Raw genomic sequence first — 17919 nt, forward strand, 5'->3', positions numbered from 1 at the left:
CTTCCGGATCATGAAACTTCTGGAGTATCTGGAACCCGGCGTAGCTCCGTCCTGATCAGGAAACTCCTGGAGTATCTTGAAGCCGTCGTAGCTCCATCATGATCAGGAAACTCCTGGAGTATCTGGAACCCGGCGTAGCTTCGTCCTGATCAGGAAACTCCTGGAGTATCTTGAACCCGGCGTAGCTCCATCATGATCAGGAAACTCCTGGAGTATCTGGAACCCGGCATAGCTCCATCATGATCAGGAAACTCCTGGAGTATCTGGAACCCGTCGTAGCTTCGTCATGATCAGGAAACTCCTGGAGTATCTGGAACCCGGCGTAGCTCCATCATGATCAGGAAACTCCTGGAGTATCTGGAACCCGGCGTAGCTCCGTCCTTATCAGGAAACTCCTGGAGTATCTGGAACCCGTTGTGGCTTCGTCGTGATCACGAAACTTCTGGAGTATCTGGAACCCGGCGTAGCTCCGTCTGGATCAGGAAACTCCTGGAGTATCTGGAACCCGGCATAGCTCCATCCTGATCAGGAAACTCCTGGAGTATCTGGAACCGGGCGTAGCTCCATCCTGATCACGAAACTCCTGGAGTATCTGAAACCCGTTGTAGCTTCGTCCTGATCAGGAAACTCCTGGAGTATCTGAAACCCGGCGTAGCTCCGTCCTGATCAGGAAACTCCTGGAGTATCTGGAACCCGGCATAGCTCCATCATGATCAGGAAACTCCTGGAGTATCTGGAACCCGGCATAGCTCCATCATGATCAGGAAACTCCTGGAGTATCTGGAACCCATTGTAGCTTCGTCCTGATCAGGAAACTCCTGGAGTATCTGAAACCCGGCGTAGCTTCGTCCTGATCAGGAAACTCCTGGAGTATCTGGAACCCGGCGTAGCTCCATCCTGATCAGGAAATTCCTGGAGTTTCTGGAACCCGGCGTAGCTTCGTCCTGATCAGGAAACTCCTGGAGTATCTGGAACCCGGCGTAGCTCCATCATGATCAGGAAACTCCTGGAGTATCTGGAACCCGGCGTAGCTTCGTCCTGATCAGGAAACTCCTGGAGTATCTGGAACCCGGCGTAGCTCCATCATGATCAGGAAACTCCTGGAGTATCTGGAACCCGGCGTAGCTCCATCATGATCAGGAAACTCCTGGAGTATCTTGAACCCGTCGTAGCTCCATCATGATCAGGAAACTCCTGGAGTATCTGGAACCCGGCGTAGCTTCGTCCTGATCAGGAAACTCCTGGAGTATCTTGAACCCGGCGTAGCTCCATCATGATCAGGAAACTCCTGGAGTATCTGGAACCCGGCGTAGCTCCATCATGATCAGGAAACTCCTGGAGTATCTGGAACCCGGCGTAGCTTCGTCCTGATCAGGAAACTCCTGGAGTATCTTGAACCCGGCGTAGCTCCATCATGATCAGGAAACTCCTGGAGTATCTGGAACCCGGCGTAGCTCCATCATGATCAGGAAACTCCTGGAGTATCTGGAACCCGGCGTAGCTTCGTCCTGATCAGGACACTCCTGGAGTATCTGGAACCCGGCGTAGCTCCGTCTGGATCAGGAAACTCCTGGAGTATCTGGAACCCGGCGTAGCTCCGTCATGATCAGGAAACTCCTGGAGTATATGGAACCCGGCGTAGCTTCGTCCTGATCAGGAAACTCCTGGAGTATCTGGAACTCGGCGTAGCTCCATCCGGATCATGAAACTTCTGGAGTATCTGGAACCCGACGTAGCTCCTTCCGGATCATGAAACTTCTGGAGTATCTGGAACCCGGCGTAGCTCCGTCCTGATCAGGAAACTCTTGGAGTATCTTGAACCCGTCGTAGCTCCATCATGATCAGGAAACTCCTGGAGTATCTGGAACCCGGCGTAGCTTCGTCCTGATCAGGAAACTCCTGGAGTATCTTGAACCCGGCGTAGCTCCATCATGATCAGGAAACTCCTGGAGTATCTGGAACCCGGCATAGCTCCATCATGATCAGGAAACTCCTGGAGTATCTGGAACCCGTCGTAGCTTCGTCATGATCAGGAAACTCCTGGAGTATCTGGAACCCGGCGTAGCTCCATCATGATCAGGAAACTCCTGGAGTATCTTGAACCCGGCGTAGCTTCGTCCTGATCAGGAAACTCCTGGAGTATCTGGAACCCGGCGTAGCTCCATCATGATCAGGAAACTCCTGGAGTATCTGGAACCCGGCGTAGCTCCATCATGATCAGGAAACTCCTGGAGTATCTGGAACCCGGCGTAGCTTCGTCCTGATCAGGAAACTCCTGGAGTATCTGGAACCCGGCAAAGCTCCATCATGATCGGGAAACTTCTGGAGTATCTGGAACCCGGCGTAGCTCCATCATGATCAGGAAACTCCTGGAGTATCTGGAACCCGGCATAGCTCCATCATGATCAGGAAACTCCTGGAGTATCTGGAACCCATTGTAGCTTCGTCCTGATCAGGAAACTCCTGGAGTATCTGAAACCCGGCGTAGCTTCGTCCTGATCAGGAAACTCCTGGAGTATCTGGAACCCGGCGTAGCTCCATCCTGATCAGGAAATTCCTGGAGTTTCTGGAACCCGGCGTAGCTTCGTCCTGATCAGGAAACTCCTGGAGTATCTGGAACCCGGCGTAGCTCCATCATGATCAGGAAACTCCTGGAGTATCTGGAACCCGGCGTAGCTTCGTCCTGATCAGGAAACTCCTGGAGTATCTGGAACCCGGCGTAGCTCCATCATGATCAGGAAACTCCTGGAGTATCTGGAACCCGGCGTAGCTCCATCATGATCAGGAAACTCCTGGAGTATCTTGAACCCGTCGTAGCTCCATCATGATCAGGAAACTCCTGGAGTATCTGGAACCCGGCGTAGCTTCGTCCTGATCAGGAAACTCCTGGAGTATCTTGAACCCGGCGTAGCTCCATCATGATCAGGAAACTCCTGGAGTATCTGGAACCCGGCGTAGCTCCATCATGATCAGGAAACTCCTGGAGTATCTGGAACCCGGCGTAGCTTCGTCCTGATCAGGAAACTCCTGGAGTATCTTGAACCCGGCGTAGCTCCATCATGATCAGGAAACTCCTGGAGTATCTGGAACCCGGCGTAGCTCCATCATGATCAGGAAACTCCTGGAGTATCTGGAACCCGGCGTAGCTTCGTCCTGATCAGGACACTCCTGGAGTATCTGGAACCCGGCGTAGCTCCGTCTGGATCAGGAAACTCCTGGAGTATCTGGAACCCGGCGTAGCTCCGTCATGATCAGGAAACTCCTGGAGTATATGGAACCCGGCGTAGCTTCGTCCTGATCAGGAAACTCCTGGAGTATCTGGAACTCGGCGTAGCTCCATCCGGATCATGAAACTTCTGGAGTATCTGGAACCCGACGTAGCTCCTTCCGGATCATGAAACTTCTGGAGTATCTGGAACCCGGCGTAGCTCCGTCCTGATCAGGAAACTCTTGGAGTATCTTGAACCCGTCGTAGCTCCATCATGATCAGGAAACTCCTGGAGTATCTGGAACCCGGCGTAGCTTCGTCCTGATCAGGAAACTCCTGGAGTATCTTGAACCCGGCGTAGCTCCATCATGATCAGGAAACTCCTGGAGTATCTGGAACCCGGCATAGCTCCATCATGATCAGGAAACTCCTGGAGTATCTGGAACCCGTCGTAGCTTCGTCATGATCAGGAAACTCCTGGAGTATCTGGAACCCGGCGTAGCTCCATCATGATCAGGAAACTCCTGGAGTATCTTGAACCCGGCGTAGCTTCGTCCTGATCAGGAAACTCCTGGAGTATCTGGAACCCGGCGTAGCTCCATCATGATCAGGAAACTCCTGGAGTATCTGGAACCCGGCGTAGCTCCATCATGATCAGGAAACTCCTGGAGTATCTGGAACCCGGCGTAGCTTCGTCCTGATCAGGAAACTCCTGGAGTATCTGGAACCCGGCAAAGCTCCATCATGATCGGGAAACTTCTGGAGTATCTGGAACCCGGCGTAGCTCCATCATGATCAGGAAACTCCTGGAGTATCTGGAACCCGGCATAGCTCCATCATGATCAGGAAACTCCTGGAGTATCTGGAACCCATTGTAGCTTCGTCCTGATCAGGAAACTCCTGGAGTATCTGAAACCCGGCGTAGCTTCGTCCTGATCAGGAAACTCCTGGAGTATCTGGAACCCGGCGTAGCTCCATCCTGATCAGGAAATTCCTGGAGTTTCTGGAACCCGGCGTAGCTTCGTCCTGATCAGGAAACTCCTGGAGTATCTGGAACCCGGCGTAGCTCCATCATGATCAGGAAACTCCTGGAGTATCTGGAACCCGGCGTAGCTTCGTCCTGATCAGGAAACTCCTGGAGTATCTGGAACCCGGCGTAGCTCCATCATGATCAGGAAACTCCTGGAGTATCTGGAACCCGGCGTAGCTCCATCATGATCAGGAAACTCCTGGAGTGTCTGGAACCCGGCGTAGCTTCGTCCTGATCAGGAAACTCCTGGAGTATCTGGAACCCGGCAAAGCTCCATCATGATAGGGAAACTTCTGGAGTATCTGGAACCCGGCGTAGCTCCGTCTGGATCAGGAAACTCCTGGAGTATCTGGAACCCGGCATAGCTCCATCATGATCAGGAAACTCCTGGAGTATCTGGAACCCGGCGTAGCTTCGTCCTGATCAGGAAACTCCTGGAGTATCTGGAACCCGGCGTAGCTCCATCCGGATCATGAAACTTCTGGAGTATCTGGAACCCGACGTAGCTCCTTCCGGATCATGAAACTTCTGGAGTATCTGGAACCCGGCGTAGCTCCGTCCTGATCAGGAAACTCCTGGAGTATCTTGAACCCGTCGTAGCTCCATCATGATCAGGAAACTCCTGGAGTATCTGGAACCCGGCGTAGCTTCGTCCTGATCAGGAAACTCCTGGAGTATCTTGAACCCGGCGTAGCTCCATCATGATCAGGAAACTCCTGGAGTATCTGGAACCCGGCGTAGCTCCATCATGATCAGGAAACTCCTGGAGTATCTGGAACCCGGCGTAGCTTCGTCCTGATCAGGACACTCCTGGAGTATCTGGAACCCGGCGTAGCTCCGTCTGGATCAGGAAACTCCTGGAGTATCTGGAACCCGGCGTAGCTCCGTCATGATCAGGAAACTCCTGGAGTATATGGAACCCGGCGTAGCTTCGTCCTGATCAGGAAACTCCTGGAGTATCTGGAACTCGGCGTAGCTCCATCCGGATCATGAAACTTCTGGAGTATCTGGAACCCGACGTAGCTCCTTCCGGATCATGAAACTTCTGGAGTATCTGGAACCCGGCGTAGCTCCGTCCTGATCAGGAAACTCCTGGAGTATCTTGAACCCGTCGTAGCTCCATCATGATCAGGAAACTCCTGGAGTATCTGGAACCCGGCGTAGCTTCGTCCTGATCAGGAAACTCCTGGAGTATCTTGAACCCGGCGTAGCTCCATCATGATCAGGAAACTCCTGGAGTATCTGGAACCCGGCATAGCTCCATCATGATCAGGAAACTCCTGGAGTATCTGGAACCCGTCGTAGCTTCGTCATGATCAGGAAACTCCTGGAGTATCTGGAACCCGGCGTAGCTCCATCATGATCAGGAAACTCCTGGAGTATCTTGAACCCGGCGTAGCTTCGTCCTGATCAGGAAACTCCTGGAGTATCTGGAACCCGGCGTAGCTCCATCATGATCAGGAAACTCCTGGAGTATCTGGAACCCGGCGTAGCTCCATCATTATCAGGAAACTCCTGGAGTATCTGGAACCCGGCGTAGCTTCGTCCTGATCAGGAAACTCCTGGAGTATCTGGAACCCGGCAAAGCTCCATCATGATCGGGAAACTTCTGGAGTATCTGGAACCCGGCGTCGCTCCGTCTGGATCAGGAAACTCCTGGAGTATCTGGAACCCGGCATAGCTCCATCATGATCAGGAAACTCCTGGAGTATCTGGAACCCGGCGTAGCTTCGTCCTGATCAGGAAACTCCTGGAGTATCTGGAACCCGGCGTAGCTCCATCCGGATCATGAAACTTCTGGAGTATCTGGAACCCGACGTAGCTCCTTCCGGATCATGAAACTTCTGGAGTATCTGGAACCCGGCGTAGCTCCGTCCTGATCAGGAAACTCCTGGAGTATCTTGAACCCGTCGTAGCTCCATCATGATCTGGAAACTCCTGGAGTATCTGGAACCCGGCGTAGCTTCGTCCTGATCAGGAAACTCCTGGAGTATCTTGAACCCGGCGTAGCTCCATCATGATCAGGAAACTCCTGGAGTATCTGGAACCCGGCATAGCTCCATCATGATCAGGAAACTCCTGGAGTATCTGGAACCCGTCGTAGCTTCGTCATGATCAGGAAACTCCTGGAGTATCTGGAACCCGGCGTAGCTCCATCATGATCAGGAAACTCCTGGAGTATCTGGAACCCGGCGTAGCTCCGTCCTTATCAGGAAACTCCTGGAGTATCTGGAACCCGTTGTAGCTTCGTCGTGATCACGACACTTCTGGAGTATCTGGAACCCGACGTAGCTCCTTCCGGATCATGAAACTTCTGGAGTATCTGGAACCCGGCGTAGCTCCGTCCTGATCAGGAAACTCCTGGAGTATCTTGAACCCGTCGTAGCTCCATCATGATCAGGAAACTCCTGGAGTATCTGGAACCCGGCGTAGCTTCGTCCTGATCAGGAAACTCCTGGAGTATCTGGAACCCGGCGTAGCTCCATCCGGATCATGAAACTTCTGGAGTATCTGGAACCCGACGTAGCTCCTTCCGGATCATGAAACTTCTGGAGTATCTGGAACCCGGCGTAGCTCCGTCCTGATCAGGAAACTCCTGGAGTATCTTGAACCCGTCGTAGCTCCATCATGATCAGGAAACTCCTGGAGTATCTGGAACCCGGCGTAGCTTCGTCCTGATCAGGAAACTCCTGGAGTATCTTGAACCCGGCGTAGCTCCATCATGATCAGGAAACTCCTGGAGTATCTGGAACCCGGCATAGCTCCATCATGATCAGGAAACTCCTGGAGTATCTGGAACCCGTCGTAGCTTCGTCATGATCAGGAAACTCCTGGAGTATCTGGAACCCGGCGTAGCTCCATCATGATCAGGAAACTCCTGGAGTATCTGGAACCCGGCGTAGCTCCGTCCTTATCAGGAAACTCCTGGAGTATCTGGAACCCGTTGTAGCTTCGTCGTGATCACAACACTTCTGGAGTATCTGGAACCCGACGTAGCTCCTTCCGGATCATGAAACTTCTGGAGTATCTGGAACCCGGCGTAGCTCCGTCCTGATCAGGAAACTCCTGGAGTATCTTGAACCCGTCGTAGCTCCATCATGATCAGGAAACTCCTGGAGTATCTGGAACCCGGCGTAGCTTCGTCCTGATCAGGAAACTCCTGGAGTATCTTGAACCCGGCGTAGCTCCATCATGATCAGGAAACTCCTGGAGTATCTGGAACCCGGCATAGCTCCATCATGATCAGGAAACTCCTGGAGTATCTGGAACCCGTCGTAGCTTCGTCATGATCAGGAAACTCCTGGAGTATCTGGAACCCGGCGTAGCTCCATCATGATCAGGAAACTCCTGGAGTATCTGGAACCCGGCGTAGCTTCGTCCTGATCAGGAAACTCCTGGAGTATCTGGAACCCGGCGTAGCTCCATCATGATCAGGAAACTCCTGGAGTATCTGGAACCCGGCGTAGCTCCATCATGATCAGGAAACTCCTGGAGTATCTGGAACCCGGCGTAGCTTCGTCCTGATCAGGAAACTCCTGGAGTATCTGGAACCCGTTGTAGCTTCGTCCTGATCAGGAAACTCCTGGAGTATCTGGAACCCGGCGTAGCTCCATCATGATCAGGAAACTCCTGGAGTATCTGGAACCCGGCGTAGCTCCATCATGATCAGGAAACTCCTGGAGTATCTGGAACCCGGCGTAGCTTCGTCCTGATCAGGAAACTCCTGGAGTATCTGGAACCCGGCGTAGCTCCGTCTGGATCAGGAAACTCCTGGAGTATCTGGAACCCGGCATAGCTCCATCATGATCAGGAAACTCCTGGAGTATATGGAACCCGGCGTAGCTTCGTCCTGATCAGGAAACTCCTGGAGTATCTGGAACCCGGCGTAGCTCCATCCAGATCATGAAACTTCTGGAGTATCTGGAACCCGACGTAGCTCCTTCCGGATCATGAAACTTCTGGAGTATCTGGAACCCGGCGTAGCTCCGTCCTGATCAGGAAACTCCTGGAGTATCTTGAACCCGTCGTAGCTCCATCATGATCAGGAAACTCCTGGAGTATCTGGAACCCGGCGTAGCTTCGTCCTGATCAGGAAACTCCTGGAGTATCTTGAACCCGGCGTAGCTCCATCATGATCAGGAAACTCCTGGAGTATCTGGAACCCGGCATAGCTCCATCATGATCAGGAAACTCCTGGAGTATCTGGAACCCGTCGTAGCTTCGTCATGATCAGGAAACTCCTGGAGTATCTGGAACCCGGCGTAGCTCCATCATGATCAGGAAATTCCTGGAGTATCTGGAACCCGGCGTAGCTTCGTCCTGATCAGGAAACTCCTGGAGTATCTGGAACCCGGCGTAGCTCCATCATGATCAGGAAACTCCTGGAGTATCTGGAACCCGGCGTAGCTCCATCATGATCAGGAAACTCCTGGAGTATCTGGAACCCGGCGTAGCTTCGTCCTGATCAGGAAACTCCTGGAGTATCTGGAACCCGGCAAAGCTCCATCATGATCGGGAAACTTCTGGAGTATCTGGAACCCGGTGTAGCTCCGTCTGGATCAGGAAACTCCTGGAGTATCTGGAACCCGGCATAGCTCCATCATGATCAGGAAACTCCTGGAGTATCTGGAACCCGGCGTAGCTTCGTCCTGATCAGGAAACTCCTGGAGTATCTGGAACCCGGCGTAGCTCCATCCGGATCATGAAACTTCTGGAGTATCTGGAACCCGACGTAGCTCCTTCCGGATCATGAAACTTCTGGAGTATCTGGAACCCGGCGTAGCTCCGTCCTGATCAGGAAACTCCTGGAGTATCTTGAACCTGTCGTAGCTCCATCATGATCAGGAAACTCCTGGAGTATCTGGAACCCGGCGTAGCTTCGTCCTGATCAGGAAACTCCTGGAGTATCTTGAACCCGGCGTAGCTCCATCATGATCAGGAAACTCCTGGAGTATCTGGAACCCGGCGTAGCTCCATCATGATCAGGAAACTCCTGGAGTATCTGGAACCCGGCGTAGCTTCGTCCTGATCAGGACACTCCTGGAGTATCTGGAACCCGGCGTATCTCCGTCTGGATCAGGAAACTCCTGGAGTATCTGGAACCCGGCATAGCTCCATCATGATCAGGAAACTCCTGGAGTATATGGAACCCGGCGTAGCTTCGTCCTGATCAGGAAACTCCTGGAGTATCTGGAACCCGGCGTAGCTCCATCCGGATCATGAAACTTCTGGAGTATCTGGAACCCGACGTAGCTCCTTCCGGATCATGAAACTTCTGGAGTATCTGGAACCCGGCGTAGCTCCGTCCTGATCAGGAAACTCCTGGAGTATCTTGAACCCGTCGTAGCTCCATCATGATCAGGAAACTCCTGGAGTATCTGGAACCCGGCGTAGCTTCGTCCTGATCAGGACACTCCTGGAGTATCTGGAACCCGGCGTATCTCCGTCTGGATCAGGAAACTCCTGGAGTATCTGGAACCCGGCATAGCTCCATCATGATCAGGAAACTCCTGGAGTATCTGGAACCCGTCGTAGCTTCGTCATGATCAGGAAACTCCTGGAGTATCTGGAACCCGGCGTAGCTCCATCATGATCAGGAAAGTCCTGGAGTATCTGGAACCCGGCGTAGCTTCGTCCTGATCAGGAAACTCCTGGAGTATCTGGAACCCGGCGTAGCTCCATCATGATCAGGAAACTCCTGGAGTATCTGGAACCCGGCGTAGCTCCATCATCATCTGGAAACTCCTGGAGTATCTGGAACCCGGCGTAGCTTCGTCCTGATCAGGAAACTCCTGGAGTATCTGGAACCCGGCAAAGCTCCATCATGATCGGGAAACTTCTGGAGTATCTGGAACCCGGCGTAGCTCCGTCTGGATCAGGAAACTCCTGGAGTATCTGGAACCCGGCATAGCTCCATCATGATCAGGAAACTCCTGGAGTATCTGGAACCCGGCGTAGCTTCGTCCTGATCAGGAAACTCCTGGAGTATCTGGAACCCGGCGTAGCTCCATCCGGATCATGAAACTTCTGGAGTATCTGGAACCCGACGTAGCTCCTTCCGGATCATGAAACTTCTGGAGTATCTGGAACCCGGCGTAGCTCCGTCCTGATCAGGAAACTCCTGGAGTATCTTGAACCCGTCGTAGCTCCATCATGATCAGGAAACTCCTGGAGTATCTGGAACCCGGCGTAGCTTCGTCCTGATCAGGAAACTCCTGGAGTATCTTGAACCCGGCGTAGCTCCATCATGATCAGGAAACTCCTGGAGTATCTGGAACCCGGCATAGCTCCATCATGATCAGGAAACTCCTGGAGTATCTGGAACCCGTCGTAGCTTCGTCATGATCAGGAAACTCCTGGAGTATCTGGAACCCGGCGTAGCTCCATCATGATCAGGAAACTCCTGGAGTATCTGGAACCCGGCGTAGCTCCGTCCTTATCAGGAAACTCCTGGAGTATCTGGAACCCGTTGTGGCTTCGTCGTTATCACGAAACTTCTGGAGTATCTGGAACCCGGCGTAGCTCCGTCTGGATCAGGAAACTCCTGGAGTATCTGGAACCCGGCATAGCTCCATCCTGATCAGGAAACTCCTGGAGTATCTGGAACCGGGCGTAGCTCCATCCTGATCACGAAACTCCTGGAGTATCTGAAACCCGTTGTAGCTTCGTCCTGATCAGGAAACTCCTGGAGTATCTGGAACCCGGCGTAGCTCCGTCCTGATCAGGAAACTCCTGGAGTATCTGGAACCCGGCATAGCTCCATCATGATCAGGAAACTCCTGGAGTATCTGGAACCCGGCATAGCTCCATCATGATCAGGAAACTCCTGGAGTATCTGGAACCCATTGTAGCTTGGTCCTGATCAGGAAACTCCTGGAGTATCTGAAACCCGGCGTAGCTTCGTCCTGATCAGGAAACTCCTGGAGTATCTGGAACCCGTTGTAGCTTCGTCCTGATCAGGAAACTCCTGGAGTATCTGGAACCCGGCGTAGCTTCGTCCGGATCATGAAACTTCTGGAGTATCTGGAACCCGGCGTAGCTCCATCCTGATCACGAAACTCCTGGAGTATCTGGAACCCGTTGTAGCTTCGTCCTGATCAGGAAACTCCTGGAGTATCTGAAACCCGGCGTAGCTCCATCCTGATCAGGAAACTCCTGGAGTATCTGGAACCCGGCGTAGCTCCATCCTGATCAGGAAACTCCTGGAGTATCTGGAACCCGGCATAGCTCCATCATGATCAGGAAACTCCTGGAGTATCTGGAACCCATTGTAGCTTCGTCCTGATCAGGAAACTCCTGGAGTATCTGGAACCCGGCGTAGCTCCATCCTGATCAGGAAACTCCTGGAGTATCTGGAACCCATTGTAGCTTCGTCCTGATCAGGAAACTCCTGGAGTATCTGAAACCCGGCGTAGCTTCGTCCTGATCAGGAAACTCCTGGAGTATCTGGAACCCGTTGTAGCTTCGTCCTGATCAGGAAACTCCTGGAGTATCTGGAACCCGGCGTAGCTCCATCCTGATCAGGAAATTCCTGGAGTTTCTGGAACCCGGCGTAGCTCCATCCTGATCACGAAACTCCTGGAGTATCTGGAACCCGTTGTAGCTTCGTCCTGATCAGGAAACTCCTGGAGTATCTGGAACCCGGCGTAGCTCCATCATGATCAGGAAACTCCTGGAGTATCTGGAACCCGGCGTAGCTCCATCATGATCAGGAAACTCCTGGAGTATCTGGAACCCGGCGTAGCTTCGTCCTGATCAGGACACTCCTGGAGTATCTGGAACCCGGCGTAGCTCCATCATGATCAGGAAACTCCTGGAGTATCTAGAACCCGGCGTAGCTTCGTCCTGATCAGGAAACTCCTGGAGTATCTGGAACCCGGCGTAGCTCCATCATGATCAGGAAACTCCTGGAGTATCTGGAACCCGGCGTAGCTCCATCATGATCAGGAAACTCCTGGAGTATCTGGAACCCGGCGTAGCTTCGTCCTGATCAGGAAATTCCTGGAGTATCTGGAACCCGGCATAGCTCCATCATGATCGGGAAACTTCTAGAGTATCTGGAACCCGGCGTAGCTCCGTCTGGATCAGGAAACTCCTGGAGTATCTGGAACCCGGCATAGCTCCATCATGATCAGGAAACTCCTGGAGTATCTGGAACCCGGCGTAGCTTCGTCCTGATCAGGAAACTCCTGGAGTATCTGGAACCCGGCGTAGCTTCGTCCGGATCATGAAACTTCTGGAGTATCTGGAACCCGACGTAGCTCCTTCCGGATCATGAAACTTCTGGAGTATCTGGAACCCGGCGTAGCTCCATCATGATCAGGAAACTCCTGGAGTATCTGGAACCCGGCGTAGCTTCGTCCTGATCAGGAAACTCCTGGAGTATCTGGAACCCGGCGTAGCTCCATCATGATCAGGAAACTCCTGGAGTATCTGGAACCCGGCATAGTTCCATCATGATCAGGAAACTCCTGGAGTATCTGGAACCCATCGTAGCTCCATCCTGATCAGGAAACTCCTGGAGTATCTGAAACCCGGCGTAGCTCCATCCTGATCAGGAAACTCCTGGAGTATCTGGAACCCGGCATAGCTCCATCATGATCAGGAAACTCCTGGAGTATCTGGAACCCATTGTAGCTTCGTCCTGATCAGGAAACTCCTGGAGTATCTGTAACCCGTCGTAGCTCCATCCTGATCAGGAAACTCCTGGAGTATCTGGAACCCATTGTAGCTTCGTCCTGATCAGGAAACTCCTGGAGTATCTGGAACCCGGCGTAGCTCCGTCCTGATCAGGAAACTCCTGGAGTATCTGGAACCCGTTGTAGCTTCGTCGTGATCAGGAAACTCCTGGAGTATCTGAAACCCGGCGTAGCTTCGTCCTGATCAGGAAACTCCTGGAGTATCTGGAACCCGTTGTAGCTTCGTCCTGATCAGGAAACTCCTGGAGTATCAGGAACCCGGCGTAACTCCATCCTGATCAGGAAATTCCTGGAGTTTCTGGAACCCGGCGTAGCTCCATCCTGATCACGAAACTCCTGGAGTATCTGGAACCCGTTGTAGCTTCGTCCTGATCAGGAAACTCCTGGAGTATCTGGAACCCGGCGTAGCTCCATCATGATCAGGAAACTCCTGGAGTATCTGGAACCCGGCGTAGCTCCATCATGATCAGGAAACTCCTGGAGTATCTGGAACCCGGCGTAGCTTCGTCCTGATCAGGACACTCCTGGAGTATCTGGAACCCGGCGTAGCTCCATCATGATCAGGAAACTCCTGGAGTATCTAGAACCCGGCGTAGCTTCGTCCTGATCAGGAAACTCCTGGAGTATCTGGAACCCGGCGTAGCTCCATCATGATCAGGAAACTCCTGGAGTATCTGGAACCCGGCGTAGCTCCATCATGATCAGGAAACTCCTGGAATATCTGGAACCCGGCGTAGCTTCGTCCTGATCAGGAAACTCCTGGAGTATCTGGAACCCGGCATAGCTCCATCATGATCGGGAAACTTCTGGAGTATCTGGAACCCGGCGTAGCTCCATCCGGATCATGAAACTTCTGGAGTATCTGGAACCCGACGTAGCTCCTTCCGGATCATGAAACTTCTGGAGTATCTGGAACCGGGCGTATCGCCATCATGATCAGGAAACTACCGGAGTATCTGGAACCCGGCGTAGCTTCGTCGTGATCAGGAAACTCCTGGAGTATCTGGAACCTGGCGTAGCTCCATCATGATCAGGAAACTCCTGGAGTATCTGGAACCCGGCGTAGCTCCATCATGATCAGGAAACTCCTGGAGTATCTGGAACCCGGCGTAGCTCCATCATGATCAGGAAACTCCTGGAGTATCTGGAACCCGGCGTAGCTTCGTCCTGATCAGGAAACTCCTGGAGTATCTGGAACCCGGCGTAGCTCCATCCTGATCACGAAACTTCTGGAGTATCTGGAACCCGGCGTAGCTCCGTCTGGATCAGGAAACTCCTGGAGTATCTGGAACCCGGCATAGCTCCATCATGATCAGGAAACTCCTGGAGTATCTGGAACCCGGCGTAGCTCCATCCTGATCAGGAAACTCCTGGAGTATCTGGAACCGGGCGTAGCCCCATCCTGATCACGAAACTCCTGGAGTATCTGAAACCCGTTGTAGCTTCGTCCTGATCAGGAAACTCCTGGAGTATCTGAAACCCGGCGTAGCTCCGTCCTGATCAGGAAACTCCTGGAGTATCTGGAACCCGGCATAGCTCCATCATGATCAGGAAACTCCTGGAGTATCTGGAACCCGGCATAGCTCCATCATGATCAGGAAACTTCTGGAGTATCTGGAAGCCGGCGTAGCTCCATCCTGATCAGGAAACTCCTGGAGTATCTGGAACCTGGCGTAGCTCCATCCTGATCACGAAACTCCTGGAGTATCTATAACCCGTTGTAGCTTCGTCCTGATCAGGAAACTCCTGGAGTATCTGAAACCCGGCGTAGCTCCATCATGATCAGGAAACTCCTGGAGTATCTGGAACCCGGCGTAGCTTCGTCCTGATCAGGAAACTCCTGGAGTATCTGGAACCCGGCGTAGCTCCATCCTGATCACGAAACTTCTGGAGTATCTGGAACCCGGCGTAGCTCCGTCTGGATCAGGAAACTCCTGGAGTATCTGGAACCCGGCATAGCTCCATCATGATCAGGAAACTCCTGGAGTATCTGGAACCCGGCGTAGCTCCATCCTGATCAGGAAACTCCTGGAGTATCTGGAACCGGGCGTAGCCCCATCCTGATCACGAAACTCCTGGAGTATCTGAAACCCGTTGTAGCTTCGTCCTGATTAGGAAACTCCTGGAGTATCTGAAACCCGGCGTAGCTCCGTCCTGATCAGGAAACTCCTGGAGTATCTGGAACCCGGCATAGCTCCATCATGATCAGGAAACTCCTGGAGTATCTGGAACCCGGCATAGCTCCATCATGATCAGGAAACTTCTGGAGTATCTGGAAGCCGGCGTAGCTCCATCCTGATCAGGAAACTCCTGGAGTATCTGGAACCTGGCGTAGCTCCATCCTGATCACGAAACTCCTGGAGTATCTATAACCCGTTGTAGCTTCGTCCTGATCAGGAAACTCCTGGAGTATCTGAAACCCGGCGTAGCTCCATCCTGATCAGGAAACTCCTGGAGTATCTGGAACCCGGCATAGCTCCATCATGATCAGGAAACTCCTGGAGTATCTGGAACCCATTGTAGCTTCGTCCTGATCAGGAAACTCCTGGAGTATCTGAAACCCGGCGTAGCTTCGTCCTGATCAGGAAACTCCTGGAGTATCTGGAACCCGTTGTAGCTTCGTCCTGATCAGGAAACTCCTGGAGTATCTGGAACCCGGCGTAGCTCCATCCTGATCAGGAAATTCCTGGAGTTTCTGGAACCCGGCGTAGCTCCCTCCTGATCACGAAACTCCTGGAGTATCTGGAACCCGTTGTAGCTTCGTCCTGATCAGGAAACTCCTGGAGTATCTGGAACCCGGCGTAGCTCCATCATGATCAGGAAACTCCTGGAGTATCTGGAACCCGGCATAGCTCCATCATGATCAGGAAACTCCTGGAGTATCTGGAACCCGGCGTAGCTTCGTCCTGATCAGGAAACTCCTGGAGTATCTGGAACCCGGCGTAGCTCCATCATGATCAGGAAACTCCTGGAGTATCTAGAACCCGGCGTAGCTTCGTCCTGATCAGGAAACTCCTGGAGTATCTGGAACCCGGCGTAGCTCCATCATGATCAGGAAACTCCTGGAGTATCTGGAACCCGGCGTAGCTCCATCATGATCAGGAAACTCCTGGAGTATCTGGAACCCGGCGTAGCTTCGTCCTGATCAGGAAACTCCTGGAGTATCTGGAACCCGGCATAGCTCCATCATGATCGGGAAACTTCTGGAGTATCTGGAACCCGGCGTAGCTCCGTCTGGATCAGGAAACTCCTGGAGTATCTGGAACCCGGCATAGCTCCATCATGATCAGGAAACTCCTGGAGTATCTGGAACCCGGCGTAGCTTCGTCCTGATCAGGAAACTCCTGGAGTATCTGGAACCCGGCGTAGCTCCATCCGGATCATGAAACTTCTGGAGTATCTGGAACCCGACGTAGCTCCTTCCGGATCATGAAACTTCTGGAGTATCTGGAACCCGGCGTAGCTCCGTCCTGATCAGGAAACTCCTGGAGTATCTGGAACCCGGCGTAGCTTCGTCCTGATCAGGAAACTCCTTGAGTATCTGGAACCCGGCGTAGCTCCATCATGATCAGGAAACTCCTGGAGTATCTGGAACCCGGCATAGCTCCATCATGATCAGGAAACTCCTGGAGTATCTGGAACCCGTCGTAGCTTCGTCATGATCAGGAAACTCCTGGAGTATCTGGAACCCAGCGTAGCTCCATCATGATCAGGAAACTCCTGGAGTATCTGGAACCCGGCGTCGCTCCGTCCTGATCAGGAAACTCCTGGAGTATCTGGAACCCGTTGCAGCTTCGTCGTGATCAGGAAACTCCTGGAGTATCTGGAACCCGGCGTAGCTTCGTCCTGATCAGGAAACTCCTGGAGTATCTGGAACCCGGCGTAGCTCCATCATGATCAGGAAACTCCTGGAGTATCTGGAACCCGGCATAGCTCCATCATGATCAGGAGACTCCTGGAGTATCTGGAACCCGGCGTAGCTTCGTCATGATCAGGAAACTCCTGGAGTATCTGGAACCCGGCGTAGCTCCGTCCGGATCAGGAAACTCCTGGAGTATCTGGAACCCGTTGTAGCTTCGTCGTGATCAGGAAACTCCTGGAGTATCTGGAACCCGGCGTAGCTCCATCCTGATCACGAAACTCCTGGAGTATCTGGAACCCGTTGTAGCTTCGTCCTGATCAGGAAACTCCTGGAGTATCTGGAACCCGGCGTAGCTCGATCATGATCACGAAACTCCTGGAGTATCTGAAACCTGGCGTAGCTCCATCCGGATCATGAAACTCCTGGAGTATCTGGAACCCGGCGTAGCTCCATCATGATCAGGAAACTCCTGGAGTATCTGGAACCCGGCGTAGCTCCATCATGATCAGGAAACTCCTGGAGTATCTGGAACCCGTTGTAGCTTTTTCCTGATCAGGAAACTCCTGGAGTATCTGGAACCCGGCGTAGCGTCGTCCTGATCAGGAAACTCCTGGCGTATCTGGAACCCGGCGTAGCTTCGTCCTGATCAGGAAACTCCTGGAGTATATGAAACCCGGCGTAGCTCCGTCCTGATCAGGAAACTCCTGGAGTATCTGGAACCTGGCATAGCTCCATCATGATCAGGAAACTCCTGGAGTATCTGGAACCCGTTGTAGCTTCGTCCTGATCAGGAAACTCCTGGAGTATCTGAAACCCGGCGTAGCTTCGTCCTGATCAGGATACTCCTGGAGTATCTGGAACCCGGCGTAGCTCCATCATGATCAGGAAACTCCTGGAGTATCTGGAACCCGGCGTAGCTTCGTCCTGATCAGGAAACTCCTGGAGTATCTGGAACCCGGCGTAGCTCCATCCTGATCACGAAACTTCTGGAGTATCTGGAACCCGGCGTAGCTCCGTCTGGATCAGGAAACTCCTGGAGTATCTGGAACCCGGCATAGCTCCATCATGATCAGGAAACTCCTGGAGTATCTGGAACCCGGCGTAGCTCCATCCTGATCAG

Source organism: Telmatherina bonti (genome assembly GCF_933228915.1).
Source record: "Telmatherina bonti genome assembly, chromosome: 13".
Lineage (NCBI taxonomy): Eukaryota > Metazoa > Chordata > Actinopteri > Atheriniformes > Telmatherinidae > Telmatherina > Telmatherina bonti.